The 17,413-nt window shown below is 35.8% G+C and overlaps 1 long non-coding RNA gene across 3 annotated transcripts in view; it reads left to right on the top strand.

Moving 5' to 3' along the window:
• LOC111820708 (uncharacterized) overlaps positions 1-17,413 on the top strand; it is a 275,419-nt gene that overhangs the window by 103,769 nt on the left and 154,237 nt on the right. For 2 of the 3 annotated variants that reach the window (XR_002824222.1, XR_002824220.1), the window contains exons 1-2: positions 10,096-10,221; positions 11,233-11,367. The exons of the other annotated variant lie outside the window; for it this stretch is intronic. This is a non-coding gene — a long non-coding RNA (uncharacterized LOC111820708). Of the gene's footprint in view, positions 1-10,095; positions 10,222-11,232; positions 11,368-17,413 lie in introns of those variants that run through there. 3 annotated transcript variants of the gene reach the window in all.

Here is a 17,413-nt window from a genome sequence, read left to right as displayed (position 1 = left end):
CTCCAATAGGGTTTCCAAGAAGCGACTGATGTATTTGAACTGCTGACCTTTTGGCTAGCAGCCATAGCTCTTAACCACTACACCACCAGGTCTCCAAAAGTGTTATAGCTCCCATTTATTGGATACCTACTAAGTGCTTTACTGCAATTACCTTCTTTATTCTTCATGAAACTTTAAGCATAGATTATTATCTTCATTTAGAAAACAGAGGCTCAAACCGGATCAATAAGTAGCCTAAAGATGTACTCAGTAGGTAAAGAGCTCAAGCTTCTTTTATTATACTGTATTTCTCTTACCTTGAGAATCTGCCCAGCCTAATTTTAGACAGTGTTTGGACTTCTAAAAGATGTCAGACATTTTACCCTAAAGTTTTTCTTGATTCATTTCTACTGGTTAAGGCACAATCATCACTCCTACAGCAACACGAGGCAACCATTTCCTCACAGTAGACCATTTAAAACCTTAAAATAACGCTTAGTCTTATAGCAGTTTTTTAAAAATTTCTTCTAAATTAAACACATTTCTTTTATCAAATACTACATGTCCCACACTGTGATAGAGACTATGCAAAGAAATAGAAAACATGGATTTTACCTTCAAGGACTCAAAATATTTAGAGAGATAAAACACAGAAAATTACATGCCATTTATATTTGTCCAGTTTATCAGTCCAAGATTTTATTTTCCGCTTTCCTTTAACCTATTAATTTTTTTCAAGAAAAGTGAACCTGATGTGTGCAAGTCAAAGCATATTGTCCATATGTCTTTTGCCTAATGTGGTTGGGGGCACTCTGTGGACACATAACAAAACAAAATGAAATATAAGTTAAATGTTGAATAAAAAGTAGAAAAATAGTTGAACTTGACAAATTCATCACACTTGTACCACTGTTTTCACTTCCAAAATCCCTGTGGACATACTTTCTTTGAGACTCAGTTTGAGCTCATGATCTTTTCCATGCGTACTATGAGATTTAGACAGTCATTACAACTAAGTTTCACGTTGTATATGAACTGAAACTTTGCTATACATAAGATTTGTTCTATTTTCTTCCTGTCACAAGTACAGCTGGCAATAGTATTTCAGACAATATAATACTGGCAAGTATATTCCTCTTTAAATCCCTTGCTTTTATCTTATAACTAACTCTATAAAAGCACTGAATTCAATGGGATTTCTTTTTAAATCAAGTGCATTATTATTTTAACAAAAATTTAAAACCAAAATGTAAGCATTCTTATTCTATTTTTTTAAAGTAAAATCTAAATTCCATGCAAAATAATACTCTTTTTAAGCTGCTACCAAATGAATATCAAAGGATAATTTGGCTATATAAAATAATGGCTCCATCAAACTTTGAAAGGGCAAATTTAAGAAGAAAATCTTGAAAATAGAGTATTTGCATTTAAATCCACCTTTATTAAAAACCGTATCTGAAGAAAATATTGTTGGAATTTTGGACTAGGAGAAAGACAAGGTTTGAAGTTTTGCTGCCTGTAAGAATCTTTAGAGGAAAGTTGTCTGACATTTTCAATTCCCACACCTCTTAGGTAGATAACCTCTCGCTAGTTTTTAAATGGTTCTTAAATTTTTGTGCTTTTATTTACAACTGCTTATACATTTGGGTGTGGAAAGATCAGTAGAATGAGTTAACTTGTTGCATAGAATAAGTTTCATTCACTTCTCTTTGTTTTCTAGATTTTATTTTGTGATACTGAGAATATATACAGCACAACATACACCAATTCAGCAGTTTCTTCATGTACAATTTATTGATTACGTTGATTACATTCTTTGACTTGTGCAACCCTTCTCATGCTCCTTTTCTGAGTCGTTCCTCACTCAACATAAACTCACTGCCCCTCTAAAGTTCCTATCTGATCTTTCGAGTTGATGTGGTTAATTTGATCCCATATAGATAGTTCTTAAAAAAGCATAGTACTCAACGCAGACCTTTTTTACTAGTTAAGCTAAACTATTTTTTGGTTTTAAGATGACTTCAGGTGATATTTTTGGTTTAAGGTTTAAAGATTATCTCAGGGCATTATCTCAGGAGTTCATCTACCCTCCATGACTCCAGAAAGTCTAGAGGCCTAGAGAATTTGAAATTCTGTTCTGCATTTTTCCTCTTTTGATTAGGATTCTTCTATGGAATCTTTGATCAAAGTGTTCAGTAATGGTAGGTAGTCAGGAACCATCCAGTTCTTCTGGTCTCACGGCCAAGGAGGCAATTAGCCACACATTCCATATACTCTTCCTATTCCTGACTCTTTCTTCCTCTGTTGCTCCAGGCAAATAGAAACCAATTGTTATGCCTTGGATGGCCACTTGCAATCTTTTAAGACCCCAGGCACTATGCCATGAACTAGGAGGTAGAATAGAAGCACTAACACATTATTAGGCCAATTAACTGGGATGTCCCATGAAACCATGACACTGTATCTCCAAACCAAGTAACCAAATCTCATGAGGTGTTTGGTTGTACACAAGCAACTCAGCATCTACTCTTTTTTTTTTTTTTTGATCATTGTAAATATGTGTATTACACAATTTTTGCCAATTCAGCTTTTTATAGGTGTACAACTTATTGACAGCAATTACAATAATTGGCTTTGCAACTTTACCCTTAATCAGTGCAATTTTTCTATCATTGTGAACCTCCCTTTTTACCCTCCCTCCTGCCCCTGGTAACCACTAATAAACTTTGGTCTCTATACATTTGCCTTTTCTTGTCTTTTTATATAAGTAAGGTCATGCAGTGTTTTCCTTTTGTGACTGGTTTATTTCACTCAGCATAATGTCTTCAAGCTCCAGCCATACGGTAGCATATATCAAGACTTCATTTCTCCTACTGGCTGCGTAGTATTCCACTGTATGTATGTACCACATTTTGTTTATCCATTCATCTGGTGATGGGCATTTAAGTGGTTTCCACGTTTTGGCTATTGTGAATAGTGCTGCAATGAACATTGGTGTACAAGTCTCTGCTTTCAAGTTTTCGGATATATACCTGGGAGTGGAATTGCTAGTTCATATGGTAGTTTTATTTTTAGTTTTTTGAGGAACTGCCACACTGTTTTCCACAATGGCTGTACCATTTTGCATTCCCACCAGTAATGGATAAGGTTCCACGTCCTCACCAACATTTGTTATTTTCTGTTTTTTTTTAATTTTTTTATCTTAGCCATCCTAGTGTATTCACTTCTCTTTATAGAAGTCTTCAGAACTCTTTAAACAGTATGTGATAGTAGAAAATTAACATAAATTATTTAGAAGCATATGAAATGAGCAGTTTAAATTTTACACTGTTAAAAGCCTAAGAAGATGACAGCAGCATTGGTCTATATGTGGGCAGAGGCCACCTGGTCATTTTCTGGGCAGTCTCTGCTGAAATAGATTTGTCTCTGCCTGAATATGCATATAGAAATAATTTTTAAAACATCTCTTTAATCCAGTACTCTGGACAACTTGGTTAGCATTTTGTATCAAATTGGAGATTGTTGTCAAAATTGTTACACTCGAAAATTATTCTACTCCTCAGCTATGCTTAATGTCAGAACTTTTCATCCAATTTTAATAAATTTGACATGACTAAATCCTTGGGAGGGAATGTCAAACAGAATAGAGAACAAAATTGGTACCAAAAGGAATGATTTCTCAGTTAATGGTAAAGAGGTTTCAAAGAGTTTGCTTTAAGTTCTAAAAATATACCAGCATCTTTAGGAAGAAAAGATAAAAAGAAAAGGCATAGAATGATTTATTAAAAACAAAACAAAACAAACAAAAAAGAAAACACTGCATGTTGGTATTTACATTCAGGATTTCATCTGTTTATAAACTTTAGTCCTGGCAGCTCAGTACTTTGGTTCTGGGACAGAAAGACTAGCCACTGCCACAGCCCCAGTGAATGCTCCTGTGTTTTCTTATAAAAGCCAAAGCTATGTTCATCACTAAGGCAATCTGATGTATGCTTAGGAGGCTAAGTATGTGGCGTGATTATGAAGCATGGAAATACGGCAATAGAAAAAGGATTACTGTTGATTCATCATGCTCTTCTTTTACCCAGAGTTTAACTTAGTTCTTATTCTGTCTTGGTGAGGAGAAAGTGCTTTGTGCTTTACATAAAATGTATCTGTGAAAAATTTCTTTCTTTGTCAGGTTGTCAAACTAATTGATACTCATAATTTTCATAGATAGTCTATGCTGGCAGCTCTGGTTGTGTTTCAAAACAACAAACAGGGCATATATATATATATATAAACATAATTTTCCCCTAAAATTAGAAAAGTGAGGGAAACATGTGAATCATTAACTCATGATAAAATATGATCATTATAAAACTAAAATTGATACAAATATCTTTACTAATAATGAAGTAGGAATTAGACTTATCATTTTATGCTGCTCAGAAGGTAATTTATAGCAAATTTTAATTACCATTTTTTGTTTTTTGCTTTGCGTGATAATGAAAACCTTCCTATTAATGAAGTTTCTTTAAATTTCTGTAATTAATATTGAGAAATTGTAACTGTTCCATTATATTTGGACAGTTTTAGGAGCATGTGCATATTCCTTCTAGATTTGAAATAACTTTACACGCTTGAGTTTTCTTAAAAATTTCAAGAAATCATATTTAATAGTTTTCCATCTTCAGTTTAACCTGCTCGATAACCACACTACTCTTGTATCTACCTATAAGTTAGACATATGATTGAAAACCCATTCCCAGATCTAGTTATCCTGATACTTTTTTTTGAATCATGCCATGCAGTGACTAGAAAATAGTTTTAAAACACTATGCTTTAAAAGGATTTTTGAATTAATGAAGTAAAGAATAAATTTCCTTTTAAAAAAATTCCAAAGATGTTAGCATTTATCAAGAGAGAAAATTAATGTTCTACATTAGCCTGAAGAAGTTAATTTAAATAAAATGATTTATGGTAATTGTTAGAATGCTCTTCCTATATACGTTAGTAAAATTAAGAAGAAAAACGAAAATTGTTCAAGATTGTTGAATCGGGCATGTGTGTATGTGTTATTTTATTAAACAGGTATTTCTTTTTGAGATAAAATTTACTTATGCTGAAATAGACAACTCTTAGCTATACAGCTGTGTTAAATGGGTTTACTGTTTTCATTTTCTTAATGGCATTTTTAGATGAGCAGAAATTTTAATTTTTTTTCTTTTATACTTATTTTCTGTGTCTTGATTAAGATATCTTTGCCTACTTCTAGTTTAAAAAGATACTGTTTTTTGTCTAAAGGCTTTATAGTTTAATTTTTTTTGTTTATGTTTATAATCTACCTTGAATTAATATTTTGTTAATGGTGTGTGGTAAGGATTGAGGTTAATTTTTCCCATATGCATATCCAGTTGTTCTTGCATCATTTGTTGAAAAGTCTTTGCTTTGGCACTTTGTTGAAAAACAATTGACTATGTAAGTCTGGGTCCACTTCTGGACTCTTTGTTCCATTGATATATTTGTCATTCATTATGTGATCACAGGAGCTTTATAGAAAGTCTTGAAGCTGCACAGTGTAAGTCCTCCAGGTTTGTTTAACTCCTCGAGTGTAAGTCCTTCAGATTGTTTTTCTTTTTAAAGATTATTTTGAATATCTGAGACCCTTTGCATTTCTATATCTGTTTTGTATTAGCTTGTTAATTTTTATAAAAATGTCCACTGGGCTATTGATTGGGAGGTGTGCTGCCTGGATAGCATTGAGTCTACCAAGCCATGAACAAGATGTATTTCTCCGTTTATTTGTCTTTAATTTCTTTTAACAATGTGTAGAGCTATTGCATGGTTTTGTTAAATTTATTTCTAAGTATTTTATGTTTTGTGATGCTATTGTAAATGAAATGGGTATTTAATTTTATTTTCTAATTGCTTGTTGCTAGCAAATAGAAATACTGCTGATTTTTATACACTGTTCTTATATCCTGTGACTTTTCCATATTCACTGATTAGTTGTAACAGGTCTTTGTCAATTTCTTAGGATTTTCTTCATACAAATTATGCCATCTACAAACAGAGACAATTATATTTCACCATGATTTATGCTGACATGATGTTAAAAACTATTATGATGTGATGAAATAACAGAAGAAGCTGTGTGAAACAAGCTTTTGAGCAGCAGTCACACTGTAAAACGTTTAAGGACCTCAGAAACTGTGTTTAGGCTCAAGCTCTCATCTACCAATAGAGTTGGGAGCCTCTGCCCCAACCCTTCATCCAGGCTGGCTCCCCCTGATCTCTCAGTATAAGATTTTGGGTCAGAGGATGGAAGGGCGTAATTGACCTAGAGTGTCTGACTGAATGTATCTTGAATCTTGAAAGAAAAGGAGACCAGAGATTTCTTCAAGCTTGGCACAAACTGAGAAACCCTGACTCCCACCAGGTTGATTATCTCTCCCTGGACCTTAAAATTCTGGACATTTCATTGTAGTGTGAGAAGAAACTGAGGAGCAGTGAGAGGTTTCAGAACTGGGCACAGAATCAGGGAGACAGCCTGGCTCCTTGTCCATGACCCTAAGGAAATATTCTAATTACTTTTGGCAACTGCATTGCTGCAATAAAAGGCTTTAGTGCTGTGATGATCATGGCTGATGGTGGGAAGGAGGGAGTCATCACAGCCAAATGGCAGAGAGAATAGCAGTTTGTGAGAGCCTCAGAGGTTGTGCCCTTTCATAGAGGAAGAATTTTATTATTGGAGGCAATCCATGGAGTAACACTTTTGCTACCCTCTTGCACCCTATTTTAGGCAACCCTAGAAAGACACTCGGAAACAGACTCCGAGACAGATTCACATCCATGGGTTGGGGACTGCTCTTTTAAAGGAACAGGGGAAGCAGGACTGGGCAGAGGGAGAAGTTGAACTCAGATGTGGTTTTAACAAAGACCAAGCCGATGGCGGGGGGTGGGGTCTGGGTAGAGGGCTGGAGGAGAGCTGTCACCTGAGATGGCCTTTCATAATTATCCCTGATTAAAGAAAAAGATGGGCTTTGTAGTCCATCATCAACCAGTCATTGGATGTGGGCTTCCTCAAGGGAGAGTGAGTAACCTTAGGAAGGCAAGACTTTCAGTCAAGGCCAATTACCATGGAGGGACTCAGCTGTGAGGTGTCAGCAGCTAACACTCTACAGCTGGGGAAGTGAGCGCTTTAAGCCTGAAGGAAAGATCTAGCTAGGGCACCACAGCATCCTCTACACAAATCAAATACAACTCAACCGTGTTTGTAGTATCCCTAAGGTAGTATGGACTAGGGAAATAACTGCTAGACATATTTATTTTGGCAATGGGACTCTTTCAAGACTACTACACATCCATTATCACACCTCACAAAATTAACAATGATTCATTAATATCACCTAATACTCAGTTCAAGTTAAAATTTTTCTAGTAATCTCATTTTAAAATGTACTTGTTTGAATTAAGATCCAAAAAGAGGGGAATTGTGTAGCCCAAATAGGCTCCAGCAGTCATTACTTTTAAATCAACTAACCAAACTAAATGCGTTGCCATCGAGTCTGTTCCTACTCATAGCGACTCTATAGGATAGAGTAGAACTGCCCCATAGGGTTTCTAAGGCTGTAATCTTTATGGAAGCAGACTTCCACATCTTTCTCCTGAGGAGTGGCTGGTGGTTTTGAACCACTGACCTTTTGGTTAGTAGCCGACCACTTAACCACTGTGCCACCAGGGCTCCTAAATCAACTAAAGATGCTCACAATTCTGGAAAGTTCTTTTGCCCACAACTCATCTTAACCATCGTATGTGATAATGATTGGCATGGGATCTTTTTTCCTCCTTTGTCATTATTTTAATCACCTTTTTATATAGGTACACAGCTTCGACTTAATTTCAATTTTATTGTACTCTGGCCACTGACTTCCGTGTCCAGGACAGTGACATGGAAAATAAATGTTTGACCAATAATTTCTAATGTTGCTGCTACTGTTTAAAATATTTCGCCAACGCTGATGAATTGCCTTTTTTCCAATAGTGGTTCAGTCTCCTTTTCTTATGAACGTCTAACATCTTAACTTTGATGGAAATAATGTCGAGAGATTGCCATCTCAGTTTTTCATTTCATATTGTCTTGTTTCTAAACTACTTTCATCGTCCTGAATAAAGCAATTGGCTACACCTGAAATACTATTGTTGCCTTCTGAGAAGGCCATTGGGTTATCACCTAGTATCATTCTGTGTTTAATACTTGTCAGTGTTACTCGGGGGAACCAAATGGCTGGATATGGGCCACTGAGATTTAAATAGAGAAAATAAAATATGTGAACAGGGTTGAAAAATTGAAATTAATATTTGTGCATTCCGAAAGCTGACATCTCTTAATAATTAATGGTATTCTAAATAATTTGAAGAAAAGATTATACTAGGAGAGAATGTTTCTGGAAAATTTATCAAATTCATTAGTATATCTTCCAGGTCAAGTAAATCTTAAACATATTTATTCCAACATTTTCTTTTCAAACATATACAAAACTTGGAAGAGTTGTCTTGAAAATTAACACATAAATTATAAAACTAACATTGTATTTGTTTTATCAAACAACTTCTCATCTAACCATATTTTTATTTGTCCATCAATTTATTGTATTTTTGATGCATTATAAATTGCAGACATCAGTACAACCTCTTCCCATACGTCAGCATGTGTATCAATATCTTTTTATATTTTTTCTTTTTCTTAAGGTTGAATTTACATGTAACTAAATACACAAAGCTTACATGTACCAAATGTACATCATTTAAATATACTGTTAGATGAGTTCCAACAGTACAAGTACTTCCACAACGTAAACTTCTAACATGATACAGAATATTGGCATCACTCCAGAAAGTTTCCTCAGAGCCCTTCCCGTTCATGTCTTCCCCATATCTCCCAGAGACAACTACTGATCTGATTTTATCCTAGTTTTACCTGTTTTAGAAATTCATAAATGAAATACGATATGAACTCTTTTGTGTAAGTCTTCTTTGACCGAGCATAGATTTTTTGAGATTCATCCATGTTGTTACTTGTATCAGTAGTCCTTTGCTTTTTATTGCAGAGTAGTATCCCATTGTATAACTATATGAGTTTATTTATTCATTTTCTTATTGATGAATACCTTATCTGTTTTCAGTTTTTGACTTATGAATATTCAGATTCATACTGCTATGAATGTTTTCATACAAGTCTTTTTATAGATACATGTTTTATTTTCTCTTGGGTAAATAACTAGTACGAAAATTGTTGAGTCATGAAGCAGATTTATATTTAGTTTTTAAGCAACTTCCAAACTTTTCTCTGAAGTGATTATATCATTTTACACACCCATAACCAATGTGTGAGAGTTCCAAATAACCCGCATCCTTGTAAACATTTGGTTTTGTGAGTCTTTAATTTTAGTCATTCTGGTGTGTATGTAGTGATATCTCCTGGTGGATTTAATTTGCATTTTCCTGATGAATAAAGATATGAAGTAGTTTTTAATGTGTTTATTGGTTTGTATATTTCCCTTTATGAAGTGTCCTAGTACTAGAAAAGTAAAACAACATGCCAAAGGAATTCTCTAAGATGCAAAAATGAGAAGATCAAGTCAGTTGACTTCATCAAAATTTAAAATATCTGTAGCCACTACACTTTAAATGTTTAACAGAATCTTCCTCCCTGCCAAGCATTGTTAATCACTGTAGTATGTTAACCCATTTAATCCTCACAAAACAAACTGAAGATACACTTACCTTATAACCCAGCAATTCCTCTTCTTGATATATACGTTAGAGAAATTCTTGCATATCTTCACTGCAGCTCTGTTTGTAATGAGCAAAAATTGAAAGCAACCTAAATGTACTGTCAAGAGTAAAACTGATGAATAGATAAATATGTAGTGGCTTATTCATAAGATGGAATATTTAAAATTAATAAACTTAATTTATATGACTTATCATAGATACATTATATATACATACATACATAGATAGATAGCTGCTGTCAAGTCATCTCTGACTCATGACAACCTCACATACAACAGAAGGATACAATTCCCAGTTCTGCATCATCCTCACTATCACTGGTATGTTTGAGTTTATCTTTGCAGCCACTATGCAGCATAGTCTATGCCAACCCGTCTCCCTCATTCTCACTGGCCCTCTACTTCATCAAAAATGATGTCCTCCACCAGAGATTCATTCATCCTGTTGATGTGTCCAAAACAGGTGAGCTGGACAATGTTCTGTTGTGATGCATAAACTTTTCATTGGCTAATTTTCAGCAGTAGATCACCAGGTCTTTCTTCATAGCCTGTCTTAGTCTGGAAGCTCTGCTGAAGCCATGGGTGACCCTGCTGGTATTTGAAACACCAGTGGCACAGACTCCACTATTACAGTAACACGCAAGCCACCACAGTATGACAAACTGGCAGATGGTGGACTCAGTATAGATATAGCCTCAAAACATAATGTTGAGTGAAAGAAAGCAAGTTGTAGAATTATACATACAGCATGACACCATTTATCATCTAGCTTTATAAAGAATAAACTATTTGTATATTATTTACTAATATGTACATTTAATAAAATACAAAAATTTGTAAGAAAAATTTATATAACATATAGTGAGCCTCTGCATCTTCAGTATATTATTTTTTAAGTGAGACTAAATATGATCAAATGTTAACATTTGTTAATTGTGAATGATGGGTACATGGATTTTTTTTTAATGTTGCTATCTGTACTCTTCCATACTTTTGAAATTTTTAATAATGATTGAAACGAAATAAGAGAAAAAATTTATACCAAAGAGATAGAGTGGAATAGTCATGATACTTTAATATATTTGCAGTGATTTTGATTAGATACTGATTAGGGAAGGATTTTACATTATGTGAGGGAAAAGGTTTTTTTTTTACCTGTCCATTTAAAAGCTCTAATTCTCTGTCCTCTTCCACACTGATTTAACTTAAGGTTATTGACTCTCAGACTAGACTGTCTTAAGATAGGCTTATGAAACTAGGAACACAATCCTTAGGAAGATTATAGCCTGGAGCTGATGCTCTCCAAACACATACTTGGTGACAGTCCTTGATTCTTTAAGAATGAACATAACAAGCATGAACGTAAAGAATATAACATAGCATCTGCCACACTATAAATGCTCAATAAATATTAATGATGATGATTGTTATCGTATGACTTACGTTGCTGGTAAATTTGAACTTTATTTTTCAGTGGAGGGTGATGTAAAGTATGAAGTTTTCATAGCCTTTGGAGGCTGGTGGAGAGTGAAGATCAAGAATTAGAAGAGTTTAGAAATTACTATTAGAAATAGGTTACCTCCCTGCCAGCAGCAGCCTGTTGTTGAAGGTACATTTATTTGTTCTTTGACCCAAAGCATTCCCATACCTTATTTATATGACTCAAAGCGTCTGCCTGTGATAACTGGGGAATTTAAGCCTCTACAGTCAGAGACACTTGTCTAACTATCACCTGTTGCTCTAACATTGCAACTCTGTAGTTTTTGATTAGAGCCATTCACAAGTAAGAGGTCTGCCTCAAACAGATGGAAGCTTTTATGTAGCATAAGGTGTGTGGGAAGAAGTAGTTCATTTAATTAATTTAAAAATTTTACAATTTAGGTCATGGGCATTTACAAATGAAACAGAGATGGAGCTATGGATAATCTGTGTTTAATGCTATGCCAGTGCAGCAGTCCGAACACAGGAATGTTAGCTCTAGTCCTGAGCTACAAGGTAATCCCTACTGGGCCAACGTGCTGCACGCCAGGAATGGAGGAGATTTAGGCAGTGCAATATAAAGACTATATTACCTGAACTTAGGGAACAAATCTCTGGGTGGTACAAACAGTTAACGTGCTCAGCTGCTAACCAAAGGTTGGAGGTTCAATTCTACCCAGAGGCCTCAGAAGAAGACCTGGTAATCTACTTCTGAAAAATCAGCCATTGAAAGCCCTTGGATCCCAGTTCTACTCTGACACAAATGGGGTCTCCATCAGTAGGAATCGACTTGATGGCTTAGGAACTCTGTGCATGTCAGCTTGAAAGAAGTAAGAAATCAATATAGAAGTGCTGTCCTGGGAAGACTAGCTGGCTGTCTGGAAAGGTCAAAGAGGCTTACCTGATTATTTCACCACATGCCAGAAGCTAGCCTTAAGCATTCCAGATGGAGTAAGCTGATTGGTTTATTAATGTGCTATTATGGATTTAATTGTGTCTCCCAAAATATGTGTTGAGTTCCTGATACGTATACCTATGGATATGATTCTATTTGGAAGTAGGGCTTTTCTTTTGTTATGATAATGAGTCATACCAGTGTAGAGTGGATCTTAAACCTAATCACTTCTGAGTTATAAGAACAGAATAGACACACACACATACACACACACACACACACACACACACACACACACACAGGAAGACAGACACCATGTGAGGATCATTTTTATAAGCCAAGGAATGCTAAGGAAACAATGAATGCTCAGGACTATCGAAAGGGAAGGAATTGACAAGGCTAAGACCCCAATTTGGATTTTTAGTGTCCAGAACTGTGAAAGAATAAATTTCGGTTCTTTAAAGGCGCCCACTAGTGGTATTTATGTTACAGCAGCAATAAGTAACTAAGACGTGGTAAGAATGGATCTGCCACTCAGGGATGGATTCGCATTTAACCAAATTCTCAGAGGTCAATATACACAAGAGAATGTAGTGTATTGATTTACAGTGACCTGAACGCTCAAGTCAGACTGATCAGGACGTTTCCTCCCTATTCCCAAGGCTTGAGAAGAAAAGTTCACTAGCTGAACATAATGCTTCTGTCTGCTCAGCCAAGATGTACACTTCTAGGACATTGCTTTGATGGACACAGCCAGCTTTTTCTTCTGAAGTTATTTATTTGGGATTCCATGTTTGGTGAATTCCATTATGTTTGCATTGCTAAATTACAATCACATTCCATGTCTACCTCCTTGAGGTCACACCCTCATCACTTTGAATTTTTTGGTTGCTTTCCAGTGCTTCAGTGACATATCTCTTGATTTACATCTCCAAGTGACAAATCACACTTACTTAGGGTAGATTTTGCTACTTTAGGTTTGAGGGCACCCACCCTTATTTCTGAGATCTTGAGGACTACTCATTCTCCGTGTATGTTTTGACATTAGCCTTTCCGTTCCTCATTCTCTTATTTTTCAGAGCCTTAGGTGGTAATTTAAGTACCATTTCTCATCTATTACTTTGAGGAAGGTTTCATGGGATAGCTGATTTAGAAATGATACTTTCCTCAGGATAATCGGGGCAAAAATATTGGACCTTATGCTTTTGGAAAATCCACTCTAAAAGTGTCATCATCTGCGAGTCCCTGGAGGGAGAAGGTTCTTGCAATTATTTCTCATGGTTATATGTTAAACCAAACCAAACCAAACCCATTGCCATCCAGTCAATTCCAATTCATAGCGACACTATAGGACAGAGTAGAAGTGCCCCCATGGGTTTTCCAAGGAGTTGCTGGTGGATTTGAACTGCCAGCCTTTTGGCTAGCAACCGAGTTCTTAACTGCTAATAATCTTCAATGGCTCAGGTCCTTGAATGTTCACATTATGAGACAAAAAATATAAAGAACTCAAATTGTTCTGTATTTTGCCCATAGTGGATATGTGTTTTTAATGGTTTCTTTACCACTCGCAACTGAGGCTACAAAAATTCTTTAAAGAGCTGCTGCTATAGGCTATTCTAACTTCCGTCCCCACCGTTCCTTTTCTTGTGTTCTATTCCAGTCTCCATCTTTTGGAGATTGTCCCTCTCTGTCTAGCCCCTTTTATGGCCAATGGAGTGTCCATATTTTTTGCTAATTAAATTTGCTTTTTGGATTACCATATTTAGCAAATATAAATACAAATTTAGCAAATAAAACTATACCTCATGCAATATTTGGGACATTTGTTTTTGTTATTAGATGCCATCGAGTCAGTTCCAACTCATAAGGACCATATGTACAGCAGAACAAAATACTGCCCAGTCATGCGCCATCCTCACAATTGTTGCTATATCTGAGCCCATTGTTGCAGTCATTGTGTCGGTGCATCTTGTTGAGTGTCTTCCTCTTTTTTGCTGACTCTCTACTTTACAAAGCATGATGTCCATCTCCAGGGACTGGTCCCTCCTATAACTTGTCCAAAGTACGCTAGACAAAGTATCGCCATCCCTACTTCTAAGGAGCATTCTGGCTGTACTTCTTCCACGACAGATTTGTTCGTTCCTCTGGCAGTCCATGGTGTGTGTTCAGTATTCTTTGCCAACACCATAATTCAAATGCATCAATTCTTTAGTCTTCCTTATTCATTGTCCAGCTTTCCCATGCATATGAGGTGATTAAAAATACCACAGCTTGGGTCAGGCACACCTTAGTCCTCAAAGTGACATCTTCACTTTTCAACACTTTAAAGAGGTCTTTTACAGCAGATTTGCCCAATGCAATGCATGTTTGATTTCTTGACTGCTGCTTCCGTGGGCGTTGATTGTGGGTCCAAGTAAAATGAAATCCTTGACAACTTCAGTCTTTTCTCTGTTAATCATGATGACGCTTACTGATCCAGTTGTGAGGATTTTTGTTTTCTTTATGTTGAGGTATAATCCATACTGAAGGCTGTAGTCTTTGATCTTCATCAGTAAGTGCTTCGAGTCCTCTTTGCTTTCAGCAAGCAAGATTGTGTCATCTGCCTATTGCAGGTTGTTCATGAGTCTTCCTCCAATCCTGATGCCACATTTTTCACATAGTCCATCCAGCTTCTCGAATTATTTGCTGAGCATAGGCATTGAATAAGTATGATGAAAGGATACAACCCTGTTGCACACCTTTCCTGATTTTTAACCATGCAGTATTCCCTTGTTCTGTTGGAACGACTGCCTCTTAGAATATATACAGTTTGCTCATGAGCACAGTTAAGTGTTCTGGAATGAGAATGTTATCCATTGCAATGTTATCCATAATTTGTTATGATCCACACATTTAAATGCCTTTGCATACCCAATAAAACATAGGTAAACATCTTTTTGATATTCTCTGCTTTCAGCCAAGATCCATCTGACATCAGCAGTAATATCCCTTGTTCTACATCCTCTTCTGAATCTGGCTTGAATTTCTGCATTTCCTTGTGGATGTACTGCTGCAAACACTTCTGAATGATTTTCAGCAAAATTTTATTTGCATGTGATAGGAATGATATTGCTGGATAATTTCCACATTCTGTTGGATCACCTGCCTTTGGAATGGGTCAGTTGGCCAAGTAGCTGTCTTCCAAATTTCTTGGCATAGATGAGTGAGCACCTCCAGCCCTGCATCCGTTTGTTGAAACATCTCGATTGGTATTCCATCAATTGCTGGAGCCTTTTTTTTTTCACCAATGCCTTCAGTGCAGCTTGGATTTCTTCCTTCAGTATCACTGGTTCTTGATCACATGCTACCTCCTGAAATGGTTGAATGTCAATCAGTTCATTTTGGTACAGTGACTGTCTATGCCATCTTCTTTTGATGCTTCCTGCGTTGTTCAATATTTTGCCCACAGAATTCTTCAAAATTGCAACTTGAGGTTTGAAATGTTTCTTCAGTTCTTTCAGCTTGAGAAATGCCAAGCATGTTCTTCCCTTATTGCTTTCGGTCTTTCTACATTTCATTATAATACTTTACTTTGTCTTCTCAAGCCACCCTTTAAAATCTTCTGTTCAGCTGTTTTCTTTCATCATTTCTTCCATTCACTTTAGCTGCTGTCCATTCAAGAGCAAGTTTCAGAGTCTCTTTTGACCTCCGTTTTGGTCTTTTCTTTCTTTCTTGTCTTTTTAGTGACCTTTTGCTTTCTTCAGGTAGGATGTCCTTGATCATATATTTAGGTATATGATGAATTTTGAGTTACTTTTTGTGTATGGTGTCCAACTTTGGGAGCCCTGGTGGCGAAGTGATTAAGAGCTCAGGCTTCTAATCAAAAGGTCGGCAGTTCAAATCCACCAGCCACTCTTTGAAAACCCTACAGGGCAATTCTACTCTGTCCTATATGGTCACTGTGACTCAGAATTAACTTGAAGGCAACAGGTTTGGTTTGGTTTTTGGTATCCACTTGTCCCAGCACCATTTGTTGAAAAGGCTGTCATTTATCCATTGAATTGACTTGACTCCCTGGTAGGAAATCAATTGACTACAAATGTTAGGGCTTATCTCTGGATTCTCGGTTCTGTTCCATTGCTCTATTATGCCATTGCCATATTGTATTAATTATTGTACCTTTGTAGTAAGTTTTAAAATTGAAAAATTGTGAGTTTTTCCTCTATATTCTTGTTCAACAGGATGATTTTGATTATGCTGCATTCCTTGCATTTCTATATAAATTTTAAGATTAGCTTATCAATTTCTGAAAAAAACCCAGCTGGTATATTAATAGAGACTGCACTGAATCCATAGAACAATTTGATAACTAGATAGATTATACTTTCTGATCCCTGAATATGGGGCGTCCTTCCATTTATTTAAATATTCTTTAATTTCTTTCAGCAATATTTTATAGTTTTAAGTGTACACATCTCACAGTTGTTTTGTCAAATTTATTCCTAAGGATTTTATTCTTTGTGACATTATTGTAAATGGAATTTTTTCTTATATTTGGATTGTTCATTGCTAATGTATGGAAATAAAATAGATTTTTTGTATATTTATCTTTTACCGTGGAACTCTGCTTAACTCATGTATTAGTTACAATAGTGTTTTAGTGGGTTCCTTTGGATTTTTTATGTACAAGATCATGTCATCTGTGAAGAGATAGTTTTAGTTCTTCATTTCCAGTATGGGTGGCCTTTATTTTTATTTCTTTATTTCTTTATTTTGGTTTAATTTCCCTAACTGTAATTTCCAGTCCAATGTTGAATAGAAATGTCAAGAACAAACATTCTTGTGTTGTTCCTGTTCTTAGGAAGACAGGTGTGGGGTGGGGGAGGGGGGGTGGCGGTAAGAGGGGAGTGTTCATTCTTTCAGTCTTTCCTTGTTAAGGGTGATGTTAGTTGTGGGTTTTTCATACATACCTTATATTAGATTGAGGAAGTTTTCTCTATTCTTGGTTTGTTGAGCGTTTTTGTCATGAAAGGGTTTTGGGTTTTGTTGAATACTTTGTCTGCCTCTATTGTGATGATCATATAGATTTTTTTCCTTTATTGTATTAATCCGATGTATTGCATTAATTGATTTTCAGATGTTAAACCAATCTTGTGTTCTTGGGATAATTCCCACTTGGCCATGGTCTATAATCTTTTTTATATGATGTTCGATTCATTTTGCTAGTAATTCATTTAGGAGTTTTGCATCTGTATTTATAAGGGATATTGTTTTGTAGTGTTGATTTCTTTTTTTTCTTTCT

The sequence above is a fragment of the Trichechus manatus genome, unplaced genomic scaffold (assembly GCF_000243295.1).
Source record: "Trichechus manatus latirostris isolate Lorelei unplaced genomic scaffold, TriManLat1.0 scaffold00047, whole genome shotgun sequence".
Classification (NCBI taxonomy): Eukaryota; Metazoa; Chordata; class Mammalia; order Sirenia; family Trichechidae; genus Trichechus; species Trichechus manatus.
Note: the sequence above shows the minus strand (reverse complement) of the source record. Positions and strands in the feature narration are given on the sequence as shown.